The sequence below is a fragment of the Mesocricetus auratus genome, unplaced genomic scaffold (genome assembly GCF_017639785.1).
Source record: "Mesocricetus auratus isolate SY011 unplaced genomic scaffold, BCM_Maur_2.0 Super-Scaffold_4256, whole genome shotgun sequence".
Classification (NCBI taxonomy): Eukaryota; Metazoa; Chordata; class Mammalia; order Rodentia; family Cricetidae; genus Mesocricetus; species Mesocricetus auratus.
The window spans coordinates 130919746-130928964 of record NW_024429182.1 but is presented as its reverse complement, the minus strand read 5'-3'; the positions used below and the strand labels follow the sequence as shown (position 1 = coordinate 130928964).

The 9219-nt window shown below is 46.9% G+C and overlaps 1 long non-coding RNA gene across 1 annotated transcript; it reads left to right on the top strand.

Moving 5' to 3' along the window:
* Positions 1 to 863: 863 nt before the first annotated feature.
* LOC106022362 lies at positions 864 to 1805 on the top strand. The gene is made up of 2 exons (XR_001197360.3): positions 864 to 1029; positions 1451 to 1805. It is a non-coding gene; the product is annotated as an uncharacterized LOC106022362 (long non-coding RNA).
* The last annotated feature ends 7414 nt before the right edge of the window (positions 1806 to 9219 follow it).

Sequence of the window (9219 nt, the reverse complement as noted above, 5' to 3'; positions counted from 1 at the left end):
TGCAAAGATCCAGGGTTGAGAGGCCACGTCTGGCGATGGCTTTCTGCTGCCAGAATGCCAGGCAGCAAGGGTTCTTACCCAGAAAAGCAAGGGAGCATGCATGTGTTCTGGCTCCTCTCTCTTTCTATAAAGCCACAGAATTCAATGGTGAGGGCCTCACTCTGATAGCCAGATTGTTTCTGCCCTCTAACATGTCACAATGGGATCTAAAGTGGGGGAAGAGTATTGAAACTATAGCAACAATCAAAATATAAATTTTTCAGATCAGGAAGTGGCAATTCAATGGCCATGATGTCTCTAGACTGCATGGGCCAGCATTCAACTGAACTAGAACCCTTCCTGATTGTTTCATATTGTTTAATGTTAACTCTTCAAACATTCCTTCAGATTTCTAGTATCCAGGGCTATTCGGCAAACACAAAAAGATTAATGACTACAATTTTAATACTCTGGACAGTCTATATCAGTCGTTCTGGAAATGAGTGTGTGTGTGAGAGAGAGAGGGGGGGGAGAGGGAGAGGGAGAGGGAGAGGGAGGGAGGGAGGAAGGAAGGGAGAGAAGAGAGTTCTCTGAAATCCTGCGCTAAATATGTACCCAAACTTTAGCTCTGACCAACTAGAATTTATTTTAACAAATACTGTTGTGCAGGCCCCTGTCCTTCCGTGGGTTTTTCAGAGCTCACTCCTCTGTTCTGTCTTTCTTCTCTTTTGGCCAGGTGTGCAAACAACTGGAAGGTTGTCAATAGGTCAAGGCCATCCGTGGTTTTTACCGGTTGGCAGCAACATGCCAGGAGGAGGCAGGGCTGTGGGTGTAGGGTTGGGCAACTTTGTAATAAACACATTAGATGATGCAACAGGGTGCAGGCTTATTAGACATGCACGTGGTCTCAACTGTGCCAGCTTGGAAATAGCTTACGAACTCAAGGTGACAGTTTTCCTTGGTCTTGACCAGGGCCTTCTTGTAGAGGGCCTAGGGGTGAGTTCTGCACAGTGGCCGGGGCCTGTGTGGGAATTTGATTGACACCTGCAGGTAAGTTGGGAAATGGTTATCACAGGAGTAGAATAGAGGTGAGGCTTGAGGGAGCTGGCATAGGTAAAAGCCAGGCTCGTGGAAATGGAAGCTTAGAAACAAAGCTCGTATCTGTCAATCCTGTAAACAGCCTTACTTGTTAACATAGACATTCCAGTCGGGTATCCCAGAAGGCCCCAGTGTGAGGCGGGGTACGTGCATGCCGGTTTGTGACTCTGTGCCTCTGCGTGTAAGCACCTGGCTTCATGTGTGGTGTCCGCCTAGGACACTGCATGGGGCCAGGACAGCCTGGCCAGGGCCTGCAGGAGAGAGGGCAGATGACCTAGCCAGCAGCCACCTCCCAGGCCCAGCTGCTGGGCTGGGCTTCCTGAAAACCGGAAGTCTGGAGCAAGACAGATGACCTCTGGCTGTGTGTTTACAGATTTCACCATGCTCTGGATACAGCTGTGGCCTCCCCACCCCTGTGGCCTCATGATTGGTGATGTGGGCCCCTACTGGAGCAGCCAGGATTTAGGAATACCAGCGCCGCAGTCTCCCCATGGCTTTCAGCAAATAGGGACTGTTTGTCCATATCTCCTGTAAACAGTTGTTTTCTCAGTGATCACCCAGCTCGTGTTAAATACTAACAGAGAACTGCTCCACAGCCTCTCTTGGGTTGTCTGTTTTAAATATTTAAGTAATTGCTCTTCCTTGTCGCTGAGTGACATTTTGGCTCAAATTTTCAAATTTGCTGTAACTGCTGTTGCTTCTCTGGTTATTAAATTGCGTGAAATGTCCATCTCTCTCTCTCTCTCTCTCTCTCTCTCTCCCCCTCCTCTCTCCCCCCCTCTCTCTGTAAACAACTGCCTCATTCACCTTTGGTCACAGCACCATTGGACGCACTGGGTTCCAGACTGTCCTGCAAGGATCATGACCTCCTGGAAGCAGGTGACTGGTGAGCTTGGTGGTCCTTCCCAAGGGTCAGACAGAGTGGTTCTCCCTGGAGCGCCAGGAATACCAGCTGTGATGAACTGTGCTGTGCGGGGTCTATCTCCATTTGGCATTTGCTGGGACCATGGGCTTCGGAACATTCTGCTTCTACCTGGACTCAGTTGTGGTAACTTCCTCCGGCCTCAGATATGCATACAGGCGAGTTTGTCTCTCCTTGGGCTGGAAGGACCACTGAAGCCTTTTCTAAGGAAGCAGGCTATCTCTCCCTGCTTCCTTCCCACCTCCCGGCATGAGTAGGAGGCCGAGTGTGGGATTTCCCCTTGGTTGGGCCAGAGAAGTCTAGCCCCAAGTTGTGAGTCTCCAAGATAACCCTGCATCTCTGAGAAGCTAGTGAGGTCACCTCCAGACTAAACTAATTTAAAGTCACCTCCATTTACTCACAGGACTACCATGCAGATCTTAGCATAAAATGACTTCCAATCGTCTTCAATGCTTTAAAGATCTTTTAGTGCCTTTTTTTAACAAAAGGAAGGGGTGGTTGCAATACTGTAGTTTCTGATGGGGTGCCAGAGTGGACCTCCAGGACCCTGCTCTCTATAGAGGGAGATGTAGCACTGGAGTCCTGAGGGGAATCATGGATCCGAAGCCATGGGGCCTCTCCGCATCTTACTCTCCTCTTTCTATATGGAGAGAGCAGTAGCACTACTGACTTCAGAACTGTCACTATCGACAACTTGGACTTCGTGAGTGACACATAGTGCCTGCACAGTACTCCCACAACTGGTGAGCTAGCTACTGCTGAAACTACAAGCAGAATAAAAGGTGTTTTCCTGGGAAATCTGAGGGAGAGGATGAGTCAGTTCCCAGGTTACACTGCGGCCTGGAAATAGTAATTAGTTGTTGGAAGGGATTGCCAGCTAGAAATCAAGTGGGCAGGTACGGACTGGGGGTAGTTGGTCAAAGCCTTCAGAGATGTTCAAGTCAGAGAGAAGCTCAGAGACCGGTGTCTCATCCTTTCTGAACCTCAGGGGCACAAGCAAGCAGGCTTGGGGGCTGATGGGAAATCCCTGAAGAGCAGGACTAAGTAGAAGTCTGCTTAGGAAACTGCTCGGTCATTCACCCTCGGTACCCAGGTGGTTATGGTCAGCCATGACCTCCATGCACCCTCAGACACTTTGGGAGACACTGGACATGCTTTCCAAGAAGAACTAGTCTTTTAATATGAGCAGATTTGATGTGATGGGATAGTGCTCAAAACACACCGGGGATGAGGAGCTTCAGCATCACCAGCACTCTCGGGTGGATGGACCCAGCCTGGGCTGCTCCATGTAGGCGGTCTAGAGTCTAGATGCAGGGTTATCTTTACATTTCTGATGACTTCCTGAGGTGGGTACTGTTCTCACTGTCATAGATGGCCGGCCTGTCAGAGACATCTTAACATGTGGGACTCTATTTTGGTTTCTGGTGCTTGGGACCGCGACAGAGGCTTAGCTCAAGCAGTGGCCTTCCATTCGTTTTGTTTAACAACCTACATGCGGTGTCCTTACACTCTCCCGATCCAGGGAGCCACTTTGTGGGCTGCAGATCTGCTACAAGCAAGACACACTGCACACCAGGCACACAGCACTATCATCCTGGTGCTCCACTCCCAGAACAAAAGAAAGATGGAGGTCCATTGGATGCATGGAGAAAAACAAGTCAGAAAGAAATATGAGAACAGCCAACCCCATAGGGAAAATCAATTATTTCAGAACAGAAGATAATGCCTCAACATATGAACTAGTGTCTTCAGACAAATGAAAAGTTATGGAGTCTGTAATTAAAAAAGGGATGTATGAAAAAGGAATTACATGATAAAGAAGGAAGCTTAGAAATTAAACAAGATCGCTTAAATAAACATTTTAATAGGCTGGGCCAGGTCGTGCACACGTTTAATCCCAGAACTCAGGAAGCAGAGGCAGGTGGATCTCTGAGAGTTCGAAATCAGGTTGGCCTACATAGGGAATTTTAGGCCAGTCAGAGCTATGTAGTGAAAGATTTTTTCTTTAAAAAATGGGGAGGGAGAGAGCTAGAAAGATGGCTTATTGGTTAAGAGCACTGACTGCTCTTCCAGATGACCCAGGTTTAATTCCCAGAACCCTAATGACAGTTTATAGCTGTCAGTAACTCCAGTCCCTCTTCTGGTCTTCCAGGCATGCACAGGGCACACAGACATGCATGCAGACAAAGCATCCATCCATGTAAAACAAATACATGCAATTAATTTTGAAAAATAAATTTTCCCCTTTTAAAATTTTAAATAAAAAAATAATTTGTAAAATAAAATAATTAGGGCTGGAGAATTGGCTTAGCGGTTAAAAGCTGATACTGCTCTTTCAAAGATCAAGTTCAGTTCCCAGCGCCCACATCAGGGAGTTCACAACCTCCCGTAATTCCACCTCCTGGGGAACCAGAACCTGTTTCTAGCCTCTTTGGGTACCTGCACTGGCGTGTACACACACCCCACAGACATATACACATGCACATAATTAGAAAGTAAGCCTACTTTGCAATAAAATCTTTTTAAAATTCAAAACTGTCAATAAGATAAAGTTGGGATGCCTCCTAAATTTTAGAATAAAAATAGAAAGAAACTGAAAATGTAAATGAAAAGCACAGAGTCACAATAAATCCACTCAGAATGTCAGGCAACAAGCACAGAATAGTTAGGGAAGGGGATAATCTCAGAAGCAATGGAAGACACTGGCCCAAATGTAAGGGATCAGAAGTGCTCCCCCCCAAAAGAGCTAAGGACAATGCCGGATTGATAACAAATTGTCTGTATTTAGATCCAACTATGTGAAATTTGAGAACACACTATATGTGCATATATATGACGACACCCAAATTTCCAGAAAGAAGAAATAAAATTAAGAACTTCTCAGAAGGTTCTAGAAGACAATGACACCAGATTTTGGGGGGAGTGTAAAAGGTAATATGATAATATTTTGAGCATGAAGGTCTGTGAAGAGTGTCTTAGAGTGAGAGGACTAAGCACCCAGGTGGTTGCCTCATGCTTGTAATCTCAGAACTCAGGGGGCTGAAACAGGAGGATCACCATCTTGGGGGCCTGGGCTACATACACAGTGAGTTCCAGGCCAGCCTGGTCGCAATAATGAGACTCTGCTTCAAACAAGAAAAAAAACCCCAGGATTGTAGGAATAGTAAAGGCAGACATCTACAGCTTTTTCTTACAGAGTTTCTTGAGGAAGAACACCAGCAAAGCATGGAGATAAGACCTACACAGGATCTGAGGACCAACGGATATAACTTGATAGTTAGTGGCACAAGATTCATTAGGGATAAGGCCGACAGAGCAGCAGGACCAGTGTTGAGCTTGGGTTCTAGAGGCTCTAGGATGGATGTTTCCAGGCAGGAGGTTTAATGCAATAGAAAATCAGATCAGTCAATGGCAGCCCAGAACACAGAGACTTCTTCCAGCAGGAGCATTTGAAGTTGGAGAACTGCTCTGGTTCAGCATACAAGGATCTTTGAAGACACTACTCCTTGTCACTGCAAGAAAATCAGCACTGCTTCTTAGATCTATTGGAGAATTAAGGTCACAAAGCTGAGTGCTGACTTCAAAACTGGAAAGACACATGGTGTGGTGATCTGAATAAGAAGGGCCCACATGAGCTCATATATCTGAATGAGAAGGGCCCACATGAGCTCATATATTTGAATGCTTGCTCCCAGTTTGTGGAACTCTTTGGGAAGGATGAGGAGGTGTGGCCTTATTGGAGGAGGTGTGTCACTGGAGATGGGCTTTGAGGTTTCAAAAGTTCACACCATTTCCAATAATGGTTTCTGCCTTGTGTTTGTGGATCAGATGTAAGTTCTCAGATACTGCTCCAGCACCATGCCCGCCTGCCTGCTGTCGGTTTCCCTCCATGATGGTCACATACCCATCCTCTGAAACTGAAGTCCCAATAAATTCCTTCTGTAAATTGCCTTGGTCCTGGTGTCTCTTCATAGCAATAGAAACGTAACTAACACAGATGGATGCAGAGACTCACAGCAAACATCTTGGAGCAAACACCTCCATAGGAGCCCGTGTTTGGTATGTCCCTAGGCCACCAGCTGCTCAGAAGGTTGAGGCAGGAGGGTGGCTTGAGCTCAGGAGTAGGACAGCAGCCTGGGCAACATAGTGAGAATCTATTTAAGAGAAAAGAAAAAAATGAAATGAATAAAAGCCTCCCGTGTGGTTCAGTGATGGAGAGAGTAGGAAGCCTGAACCACAAGTGACAGCTTTGCAGGGGGTTCCATGTGGACATGCTTGAGAGAAACTCTAGGGGACCAGTGTGAGGGGTGCCTCACACCTGTGTGAGGCTTGACTTCAAGGTCTTTGCAGTGAGAATGAAAAAACAAACAAAACCCAAACTCCATCGATTGCTCTGTCAAGTGAACTGGAGTACACTCACATTAAAACTCACGCAGAGCAAGGGTTTCTCTGTGTAGCTTTGGAGCCTGTCCTGGAACTCGCTCTGTAGACCAGGCTGGCCTGGAACTCACAGAGTTCTGCCTGCCTCTGCCTCCTGAGTGCTGGGATCAAAGGCGGCCAGTACCCCCTCATGGCTGAATGTTCTGTTCTTAACAAGGGCTGCTCTTAAAAGAAGATGCATGGCTCAGCCTGACTGGCTGTGGTTGTTAAGAGAACCCTGTGGCCCTGGGAGATGGAAATGCCCAGCTTTATCCCAGGAGCCTTCCTGTCTCTCCTAACTAGCTGTACCGAGAAGCACTGGCAAAGGTCGAAGTCCAGGGGCGCCGGCTCCCTCGAAGACCAGCACCCAATCACAGGACTGCAGAATGCTTCCTTTAGTCCACATCAGCAAGGCTCTTATGTAATCACAGGATTACACCTGAAAGAACTGCTTGACTCAGGCTCTGTTAGGAAGAAGACTTCTCTAAGGAAATCCAAAAATAAATAGAAACAAGGACACTAGAGAAAAATGAACCTCTGACCCCTATAGTTACAATGAGCAGTAAACACTCTTGGCCAGAAAAACACGAAATTTCACACAGAAAGTACTGTTTCATCTATTGCATTAGTGGGTACATCATGTTTGACATTCAATTAAACGTTACAAGGCAGACTAAAAGTGAAAAACACAGTGTTAAGAGAAAGAGCAAGCATCAGAACCAGGCTCAGATACGGCAGATATGGTGGAGTTACACTGGGAATTTAAGATAATCATAATTAATGCACTAAGGGAAAACTAGTGGAAAAAGTAAACTGAGTGCGAGGACACAGGGCTAAGGTAGGTTGAGACTGACACTCTGATCGTTTAATCAGTAAATGTGAGAAATTGGAAGCAAAAAGAATAAAAGATACGGACTGCACACAACCAAGGAGGGAATCAGTCAGTAGAAGCTCCCAAACTAGAGTGCAAAGAGAAAGGAAGCCACTGGAAAGGGGATGGAGGGACAGAGCCTGATGTAAGTATGTGTGCCTGCTCAAGCTGCCCATAGCAACGGAATTTTATGCTTTTGTAGTTCTAGAGGCTAGATGATCACGTTCAAGATTTGTCAAGGGTGGTTTCTGGTGAACAATCTCTCCCTGCCCTGTAGACAGACACCTTCAAAGTCACAGTGTCCTCACAGCCTTCACTCTGAGTGCTCCATGGCTGAGATCTCTGCTATCGCTCCCTCTTTGGGCACCAGTCCTACTAGATTAGGACTGTGAATATACAATATCATTGAACCTTAATTAACTCTGATAGACCCTGTCTCCAAATGCAGTCTGTCAAGATGAGGGCTTCTATGATTGAGTAGCAAGAATAACATAAATCCAGATACAGATATTGGGGTTCAAGCTGAAGATCAGAAAAGCAAAGCAGCCAATCACTAGAGAGTTCTTACCTCTACCAAGGCTGGGGCGGCCCTGTCCTCAGCATGACAACTGAATACACTGTACTCCTGTCTCTGCCCACCTTATACTCCTCTCTAGTGCTGGGATTAAAGGTGTGCACCACCACTGCCCAGCTTCTAGGACTAACTTGTCTGGCTGCTGGGATTAAAGGTGTGTGCCATCACTGCCTGGCCTGTATGGCTGATTACGGTGGCTAGCTTTGCACTCTGATCTTCAGGCAAACTTCATTTGTTAGCTCATAAGCAAAAGGTCACCACACTGAGAGAGATGCAAACATCCAGTCCTTAATATCTAGATGAAGCCAGTGCCACAGGAAGCTGCGCACTCACTCTGGATCTGAAGGAATGAGACAGAAATTGGGGCCCACCATAGCACGTGGCCACCGCCAGCTTTACCCAGGAACCCGGATCCCTCCCTCTGTCTGCTGCTACACAGCCTAGAACCTAACAGCTCCCACTATCACCACCTCTGCTGCCCCGGATGCAGCTACCACCATGGGGGAAAGCTCCTCCTTCTTCCTCCCGCTGTCCAGCTCCAAAGTCTCCCACTGGAAGAAACTTGCTGGCAAGGGAAGCTGGGAAATCAAGCTCACAGGCTTCCAACCTTGGCAGTGCAGATGAGAGAGCATAGGAGAGCAAGTCTGGAGCTGTTTCAAAGCTTGGGAAATGGGAAGTGAAGCCTGGAGACTGGACAGTGGATATTCCCTGTGAACAAAAAAGAAAGGTAAGATTAGAGCATTTAAGGGAGGAAAAAAACCCTGAAAGGCTGTACATTTTGTGATCGTGCCTGGTATGGTGGCACATGCTCACAATCTTAGCATTAGAGAGATCGAGGCAAGAAGATTGGGGAGTTCAAGTCCAGCCTCTGCTACATAGTAAGTTTGAGCCAGTCTCAACTTCATGAGAGCCTGCACAATGAATGCACTGTGGTTAAGAGTACTTGCTGCTCTTTCAAGGACTATAATTCAGTCGGTTCCCAGCACCCATGTTGTGGGGTTCACACTGCCTGGTTTTGAGAAGAGGAAGGTGTGTTAAAGAAAGAATCCATTTGATTTTGACGTTAGGGACATACTGCTTTGTGTGGCTCTGGAAAAGCCAACAGCCCATCCCTACTGAAAAAGGAAACGACATACTGACAGTATTGATGAAATTTCCGGATGCCATCGTCCTTGATTCTTTTTTGTTTTTGGAGACAGGGTTTCTCTGTGTAAGAGCTCTGGCTGCCCTGGAACTCACTCTGTAGACCAGGCTGGCCTTGAATTCACAGAGGTCTGCCTGCCTCTACTCCCCCAGCCCCAGTGCTGGAATTAACGGTGTGTGCCACCACTGCCTGGCCATTTATTCCAGTTTAAC